The sequence below is a fragment of the Zingiber officinale genome, chromosome 10A, assembly GCF_018446385.1.
Source record: "Zingiber officinale cultivar Zhangliang chromosome 10A, Zo_v1.1, whole genome shotgun sequence".
Lineage (NCBI taxonomy): Eukaryota > Viridiplantae > Streptophyta > Magnoliopsida > Zingiberales > Zingiberaceae > Zingiber > Zingiber officinale.
Window position 1 is genome coordinate 50,216,416 of NC_056004.1, and position 9,419 is coordinate 50,225,834.

Sequence of the window (9,419 nt, forward strand, 5' to 3'; positions counted from 1 at the left end):
TAGCTTTTTGTATAAATATTTATTTTGAAATAAGAATCACGTTGGTCAAATATCTTCATTTATGTTAAATATAGTTGTTCATTTAATTTATATTATAAACAACATGGTGTGTGGTGTCACACAGAAGATCATATTATCAGTTCCTTATAAATTATAAATAGTATCTCGCAACCAAAATGGATAGAGACAAACCATTGGAACGGTCGTAGTGTGATTTAGTATTAGTTTATCTTGACTATAAAATTACACTAGTACACTCTGAGTGTATTGAGCAGGATTATTTAAGGTTGTTCTTTTATACTGATTGCATGAAAGAACAAGATCTCTATTATTATAGAAATGCGTACTCTTAATCTCGATATAATGACAAATACATATATTTAATATTTATTTCTTTAATTTATCAAAGGGTGAGATTTAGTTCATTAAATCAATAGGCCCAATAAGTTAGGAAATAATATTATTTATATGGTGTGTTATTGATTATAAAAGAAAACTGTGTCCTAGTTATCTAGGTTGATGATGTTCCCTTGAGGAACTCATAAGGGTTGTCATGTAAACCATGCAGGTGGACTTAGTCCGGCATGACAATAAAGTTGAGTGGTACTACTCTTGGAGCTAGATATTAATTAAGTGAGTGTCAGTAACTCATTTAATTAATGGACATTAGATATCTTAAATATATGGAGTTTAAAGCATTCATGATAAGAATGAGCCCATAATATAATTTGGGAATGGTGCGGTAGTTCAATAATAACTATTTAGTGGTATGAGTTATTATTGATGAATTTGAGTTGGGTGTTCGGGGTGAATACGGGAAGCTCAAGCTCATCGGGAGACCAAAGTCAATTCCTCCTCTAGGTCCCTATTGTAGCCTCTTATATAAAGTCTTATATCCACCCAAAGCCTAGCTTATTAAGCCTAAGCTAGGATCGGCCAAAGCCTTGCTTGGTGTCCAAGCAAGGGGCTGGCCAAGACAAGCTTGGAGCCCAAGCTAGGGTCGGCCAAGCCTTGCTTGGTGCCCAAGTAAGGGGCCGGACACACATAGAAAAGGAAGTTTTATTTTTTGTAAAATCTTTCCTTTTATAGAGATCCATAAAAAGGATTTAAAAGGATGATTTTAATTATAAAACTTTCCTTTTTTAGATTGGTCACAAAAGGAAATAAAATAAGTTTTTATCTTGTTAAATCTTTCCTTTTATAGAGATCCATAAAAGAGATTTAAAAGAGAGATTTTAATTATTGAAATCTTTTCTTTTATAGACATCCACAAAAGGATTTAAAAGAGAGATTTTAATTTTATAAAACATTCCTTTTATAGCTATTCACAAAAGGGATTTTAAAAGAGAGATTTTAATTTTTGTTTAAAATCTTTCCTTGTTTGATGAAGAGGGTTTTGGCCGGCCATGATAAAGGAATTAAAGGAAGTTTTAATTTTATTTTAAAACTTTCCTTTTTACATTCACCAAGGATTATAAAAGAAGAGGAGGTGGTGCCTTATGGTTTAACACATCTTCTATTCCTCTTCCCTTCCTTGGTGACCGACCCCTTCATCATCTCCTTCTCTTCTTCATCCTTGTGGTCGGCGGCATCAAGCTTGGAGCTCTTTTAGTGGTCGGATACTTGGAGGTGAAGAAGAAGAGAAAGGAAGCTCTCTAGTTGTGACATCCCTTGGTGGCCGAAAGCTTGGAAGGAAGAAGAAGGTTTGGGTGGATTTCATCTTGGTAGATCGCCGCCCACACGACGTCCAAGAGGAGGAGAGGAATATAATAGAAGATCGAGAGGTTATTAAATTTTCAAAGAAAGGTATAACTAATTATAAGTTTCTGCATCATAATTAGTTGATATTCTTTGATTGGATCATGAAATACCAACACAAGAGGCTATCGATTTTAGGCTATCGGTTTTATGTTATCGATTTTGTGTTTCGATTTCATGTTTCGATCTTATGCTTCTATTGAGGTCTCTTTAGTTAAACCGAAGGTTACTGTAAGAAGTTTAAACATCGAATTTCTTTGAAAGACTTTGTCTAGGAAGTAGTGGATGATCCTATACCCAAGAAGGCCTAGTGTCTCGCCATGTTTAACCTGGAAGCCGACTTTTGAAATAAATGTTTAATCATCTTCTGTAATATGGTTTAACTTAGGTAGATTACTGTGAGATCTCGGAAAATTTAAATAATAGGGTTATTTGAGAAATAGCCATATAGAATTTTTTTAGGAATTTTTAGAAATTTTCTGAGAATTTTTCGGAGCTCGTAAGACGGGTTTTGAGGGGATTAATTACAGGTACGGATAAAGCCTGTTTGGGATACCCGTTTAAGTGAGGAATTGTTTATATTATAAATTCCATTTCGTTTTCTTTTTATTTCCCAAACGCCCGAACCCGAGCCTTCCTCCTCTCTTCCCCGATCTCCCCTCTCTGCCTTCTCTCTCTCTCGCGGACGAATCGGAGGCGACGGGAGCAGAGCTTCTCCTTTGGCGATCATCCTCGTTCGCCGGAGCTTGCTGGAGCACGGCGGAGCCTAGATCTTCTTCGGCCGAGGGGTTCTGTCCGGTGAGTTATGCGGCCGAGTGTCGACAGCGAGGCGGCTAGGGCACGACAGGTGCTCGATCCGTGTCATCTCTAGCCTATCGACCCTTCGTTCTTCCTCCACGAGTTGTTCACAGAGCGGTCTGCGTCTCCCTTCTCGTCGGATTTGGATCGAGCGACGCCACCGAGGAGTGATCTTAGAGGTAAGGCATCGTCGGATCTTTGGTGGATTCAAGGTTTAGCTAGGATAGGTTTCTTCTCTGTATTGACCCTTTCTTTTTCGGACCTGTGCCCTAGGTTTCAACCTTCGACTCCGATCAATTGGGGTTGCACGGAGCTGTGTCTGGTGTTGTGCTTTGGTCCAGCGACTCATCTGGTTGCTAGTGGAAATGATCTTGGCAAAGGATCAACAGAAGGGGGGCTGTGAGGAAGAGGTAAGATTAGGGTGTTGTGATCTTTGATTTCTATTGTTTGATCTCTTCACTTGATCCGATCCAATGAGATGAGGTGGAGTGTTCATTGTGGATTAGGAGGTTGGATTGAAGGGGGCAGCATGTTTACTAGGGTTTCGGTCAGGAGTTTCCAGTAGCCTACAGTTCCAGCTCTTCAACTGTGGGTCAACAAAAATTCATCCGGTTTTAGGTGAGTTTTTGAAGATTTATTACATGTCTATGTTTGAGATGATTAGGGTAATGTAGGTTGAGTTGATTATGGATGTGATAAGTTGGTTTGGACGAATTATTGTGGATTAAGGATTAAGGTTTTACTTCTAGAGGTGATTTCATTTCTACATTGGTTTGGATTAGTAGAGATGGGTTGTAGAAATTTAAATTCAAGTTGTATTGGATTTGGATCATTAGGTAGAGTTAAATATGATTGTTATTGGTATGTGTTGGATTAAATGATGGATTATGTAGGGTGGATGAATATCATGATTTCATGTTTGTCATTGGGATCATTAGATTGATTATTAGGTGTGGGATGTTTAGTTTATGATTGGAAGGATTTATGATGAGTTGGATTAGTGTTTGATTGATGATGAATTATGTGAGTTGGATTTAAGATGTGTTGATTAATGAGTTTTTGAATTGATTAATAGATTATGGATTGTGGTGGGATCTGAAGGAGTGTGATCAAGGGTTATTTGGAGGATTAATCAGAGATCAGATTTGAGTGGAGTTATCCTGATTGGGTAGGGATTTTATTTAGCTATTTAAATTCATATGAATTTAGCTAAATAAAATATATATATTGATTGATGCAGGACTTGGATTCGGGACGAGCGTCTCGACGTGAGATTTATTTTGGACACGATCTACAGATAAAGGCGGGTATTTCTTCCTTGGCCTCTATGTAGATTTTCTTGTACTTAGTGCATGGTTATTATTGGATGAATTAGGTTGCTTTATCTTATATCATGATCGGTTGTTGTTTTTCCTGCATGATACTTATGCTTGACCCTTGTGATGATCTATTTAATTCATATACAGTCTCCACTCTTGATATCTACTCTGTTGTGATTACACGTGTAGAGTATGGCTTGTAGGGATTGTCGGGTTGTTGGTATTCCCATGCTGATTGGGTATATGATGTGGACTGTACATAGATGGGTATGTGTTATAGGAGTCATCTAGTTGATCGTGCATTTACATGTGGTGTGTACCTACGTATTTGTCATGTACTTTTGGAGGAGTTGTGTTGATTGTACGTTTAGAGTATATACACATGTCTGTTGTATTGTTATTGGAAGATACATGTTGATTGTACTTATCTTTTGTGTACATGTGTCTGGTGGGATTATTGGAGATTTTTGGTTGATTATACATGTATAGTGTGTACATATGTTTGGTGGGATACGTGGAGGTATCATGACGATTATACTCATGTTGGAGGTATTTATGAGGTTTGGAGTTATTGCATGGATGATGATTTTATATATATATATCATGTTCATCATTCATTGCATCTGATGACCATTGTCTCCCTTGTGGTGAGAGAGTCGTCAGTGGGTTTGGTTTAGCGTAGCACACTCGGCCACTCATGGGTAGTGGTAGCTAGAGCAGTTGCGCTCGTCCTGTCGTGCCACCCGGTCACGAGGTTTAGTGAGATCCGGCGTTGTGAGCAGTCAGGGACCCTGATGCTATTTAGCTAGATAGCTATTAGCGGACTGTCCGCCTCGACCACTATATAGTGGGTTGGAGGGTAGTACAGTCGTCACAGACCCAAGCCTCTCGGCCATACAGGGGTCGTGGTGTCTGGAGAGGTGGCGGGGGTGACCATGGAGCATGCATACGCAGTTATTATTCTTGCATTTGATGCGCGGTACATCTGCATTTGCATACATGCCTAGTAGATACTAGTTGCATGTGATTGTCGTTGTTGCATTTGATTGAGATATGATTGTTGCATTTGGTTGCCATGCTGCATACATGTCATTTATTTTACATGTATATGCAGTCGTATATATATTGCACAGGTGTCACGGGTATATCTGTTGCAGATCCGGTGAGTTTACTGATCATTGTACCATGTGTCGATTCCAGATTGGGTATGTATCTGTCATTATGTTAGTTGTGGTTTGTACAGTTTATGTCAGGTATGTTCAGATGCATTGATTATGATAGTATGATCATGTTCTTATTCCCTACTGAGACTGTATACTTGTGATCTCCATGTTTGTTTATGGACCATGCACTATCTTGTCTATTACCCGCTGAGTTCCCTATACTCACCACCGCATGTATACATTTATGATTTCAGGTAGCCTGTAGATGGTTGGTGTCGCTCGGAGTATCCTGTCTGCCGGGTCCTACGTCACATCCGACGATCGTTTCGGGTTTTGGTATATCTTTATTTGTATTCGATATGTGTTGTATTTGGTGTGTTGTTGTATTTGTTGTTGCGGTTGTTGTATAAAGCCTAGCCGGCTAGCAGTGTGTTGATTGTGTTGTATTGGGCTTTCCGTTTTCGTTTTTCCGCTGTGTTGGTTTTTAGTACAGCCATGTGGGCTGTTTTATATATAACTGCGTGGTTGTGATTGTTTCATTCCAGCCGTGTGGGCTGTTATTATAACTGCGTGGTTGTGTATATAAATATTCCAGCCGCATGTGGCTGATGTATATTTTGTTTGTAGTGATGCTTCATATTGTCACCGGTACAGGGGAGATGTTGTCGGATTTTTGTCTGACAGGGACTCCTTTGGGAGCGTGACAATTACATCGGTTAAACTTGGAGTAAAAATGTTAAGTATCGTTTCCAATCCAAGTTTAACTTCTGAAGAGCAACTTGGGTTAATAATGTTAAGCATCGTTTGCGATCCAAGTTTAACTTAAGTAGAGCACATGGGTAGCTAGGTTAAGTTCTGTGCATATACAAATTTTTGTACAGGGGAACAGAACGGAATCTAGGTGTAGCAACCAACATGCCCTGGCCAAAGAATTGCACGACAGGAGTTGTTGTTGTGCGCGTAACTAAAACATGGCATAACGTTGGCAGTAGTGACTCATATTCGGCTTCCTACTTCTAATAGCTTGAATTATTTCCTTATGTTTGATTTTTAAAACACATTGATGTCATTTCTATCAATTTCTTTTAATTTTTCTATTCTCAAAATCTACATTTTCATTTCCTTTATATTTTGTTCTCAAATTAGATTTCATTAATCCTTTTTATTTAATTTTGGTAGCCATAGAAAAAAAATACCCTAAATCTAATTTAACCTGGGAATATAAAGATAAGGCTCCAATTGAATGGACTAGGAATATCAAGATATAAATTCAATTGGATGTGCATTTCATCTTACTAGAGTGGTAGAACTACCACAGTCAGATCTTAGAGTCTGTGTGCATAATTTATAACTATCTTAAAAGTATTTCTTTATTTTTTTCACTTTTATCAATATGTGAAACAGAGTAGTTTGTTTGATAATCTATTAAATAAATAGCCTGCACTATCAATTTTTTTATTGTACTTAGTGTGCAATGGACATGCTACCGAAAGAAAAAAAAAACTAAATTGAAATTATTATTGTCACACCCCAGGTAGTCCCTGCCAGAAGAAATTTCGGCAACATCTCCCCTGTACAGGTGACAATATGAATCTCAGAATAAATATATCACTCCTCGACCCACACGGACGAAACAATACAATACAAATAACCAACAATTCACACAACTATATAGACATTCCACACAGTTCAATATAATCAATTCACGCAGTTTAATATGCAGCCTCCGGCTGACAACAAAATGTATAAAAAGGAAAGACGATCTAGAAACCATTATAGATATATGTAAACTCCTACTCCACTACAACGAAGAAAACACAATCAACGAAATAATGGAAATACCACAGCGGAAAACATAAGAAGCAACCCCAAAGAGTCCAACATAAGGTCCTCAATACAAGAACCCACATCACCGGTATATAACGACATAGAACGAATACAAAACATCTACAACCGAAAATCGTCGCAACAATGGGGGGATAGCGACTGGAATCTCCGGACAGCCTCAACCTGAAAAGTAGTAATATAACGATGTGAGTCCAAGAATTCAGCAGGTAACCAATAAATATATACAGCAAAATATAACCACCAGCAATAACCTATGGTACAGTCTCCTAAACCATAGAACCTATAGTACAGTCAGTCTCCTAACAGTATAACAGGTATGCAAAGCTGAATAAACTGTAGTAACTAACAGTAAGCATGTAATACAGTCTACAACAAGAAGAATAAGAAATGCATAACTGAAATAAACTGTACTCACCTGCGAGACTTGAGCATATGACTGTGAACATACACAGGTAAAAATAGTCAGAACAAATAAGCATGTATCCTGTATGCATGTCAATCATATGCAACCACCAAAATGCATCATCCAATATGCAACAATCACAATAGATGCAATCTATGCATATGATGCAATATGACATGGTCACCCCTGACGCCAGTCAGCCATCTCACACACGATGGTAAGATCGAGTGGGTAGGGTTGTGACACCGGGCACTCTGCCATCACTACCCCTGAAGAGTGACTGAATGGACGGAATGCTATCGGAGTACACCTATCCTCCTACTTCAAACATAGTGAGGGAGCGCAATGCTCTCATCTCCCGGTACGCGATGACGAGGAATCCCTGCCTGCTACCACGCTGCAGTCACACTACCTATGAGCGGACCAGCGGAGCACTACAGAGCAACTGCCATACACACCCTGGGTGTTGTGCCACTACCCATGCAGTGGTCACGTTGTGTGCAAGCCCATGTAGCCGGCCGACGAGCTCAACAATAATGGAGTCGTCAATCGCCTAGAATGCAATCATGCGATATGGTGCATGCGGCTATAGTATGTCATACCAGAACATATCCTCCTCCATATATGTAAGTGCCAAAAAGATAAACGCGTATATAACAAGGATAATAAACCACATGAATCCAACATCACATATCCAATATATCTATCTACTAATCCAGTATAGAGAGAAGCACAATAAATGCTTTTATCTCTATGAGCACAGATAAGCATAGCAAGAAAGAAAAGCATTCTAGACTAAGGTATAACAGCTATCAGTAGAAGCATATACCAGGTATCAACTAAACTAAACCATGGGATTACTAACTACCAACACTAGTAACTATATATAAACTGCACATATCATAAGACACTATCAAGAGATAAGTCAAAGGGTACCCGCCTCAAATATAGGGTCGTATCAATCCAAATCCGAAGTCGAGATGCCCTTCTCGAATCAGAGTCCTGCGTCAACATATATATTTTATTTAGCTAAAACCAAATGAATAGCTAAATAAAATCCCTAAAATTAAATTAGGGCAAAACCCTAATCACACAATCACAACCTACCTAATTAAATCTAACGGTCAATTAGGGTTAGTTACCTAATCCCTAATCACCAATTAGATTAGTAATCTATACTTAAATTAAATCCAATAGTTGACTAGGATTAATTATCTTAACCCTAATCATTCCATTAACTTAATTTAAGCAATTAAATCTAATCACACTAATCATGTATCAACTAGTGATATACTAACCATCTAGTAATCAAATCATACCCAAATCTACACGTAAACCTAATTCGTATCATTAAAACAAAGTAATAATTGACCTCCAAAAACTTACCCAAATCCAAGGTGATCGCCAGTAGATCACAACAAAAGATGTTGCTGCCAGTAAGGGAAGGCTGCTGGATACCACCTCAATGATCACAATTCCATCATCACAGCAACATAACCTTATTGCTAAAATCCTTCCCACTGATCGGATGAAGATAACATCTCAGGCGATCAATAAATCAACACCACAGAATAGAACAGAACCTCACCTCACTGGATCGGATCAAGAGAGAGATCAGGTATTCGGCTTCGCTCCCAGTGAACACTTGGTGATCACGGCCAAAAATCGGTAGCCAACGGCCAAGATTCCTCTCCGATGATGTCTCTAAGGCATAGATCAAAGAGAGCGAGGATAAATGTAGAGAAGAGCCCTAATCTAGCCAATACACAGATCCAGCGACACCTTACCTCCAAGATCGCTCCTCGGTGGCGTCGCTCGATCCAAATCCGGCTGTGAAGAGGTGGATCGCACTATAAGCAGCATGTGGACAGGAAAAAGAGAGGTCTACCGGTTGGAGATGATGCGAGATCTGGTCCCTCACCGTGCCCTAGCCACAACGCCTTCGACGATCAACCACAAAAATCCGCCGGAGCAAAGACTCCTCGGCCGAAGATGACCTCGAGCCCGCTGGTTTCCGTCGAGCTCCGGTGGTGTGCCCCTTCGGCCTCGACGTCGAGTCGTCTGTGAGAGAGAACAGTGAGATCAAGAGGGAGAGGGAAGGAGATTTCGGATGAGGAGAGGATCGGGATC

General features: G+C 39.3%; 1 long non-coding RNA gene across 1 annotated transcript; it reads left to right on the plus strand.

Moving 5' to 3' along the window:
* Positions 1–2,694: 2,694 nt before the first annotated feature.
* On the plus strand, positions 2,695–3,118 carry LOC122026204. Its single transcript, XR_006124054.1, has 3 exons — positions 2,695–2,735; positions 2,830–2,966; positions 3,063–3,118. It is a non-coding gene; the product is annotated as an uncharacterized LOC122026204 (long non-coding RNA).
* The last annotated feature ends 6,301 nt before the right edge of the window (positions 3,119–9,419 follow it).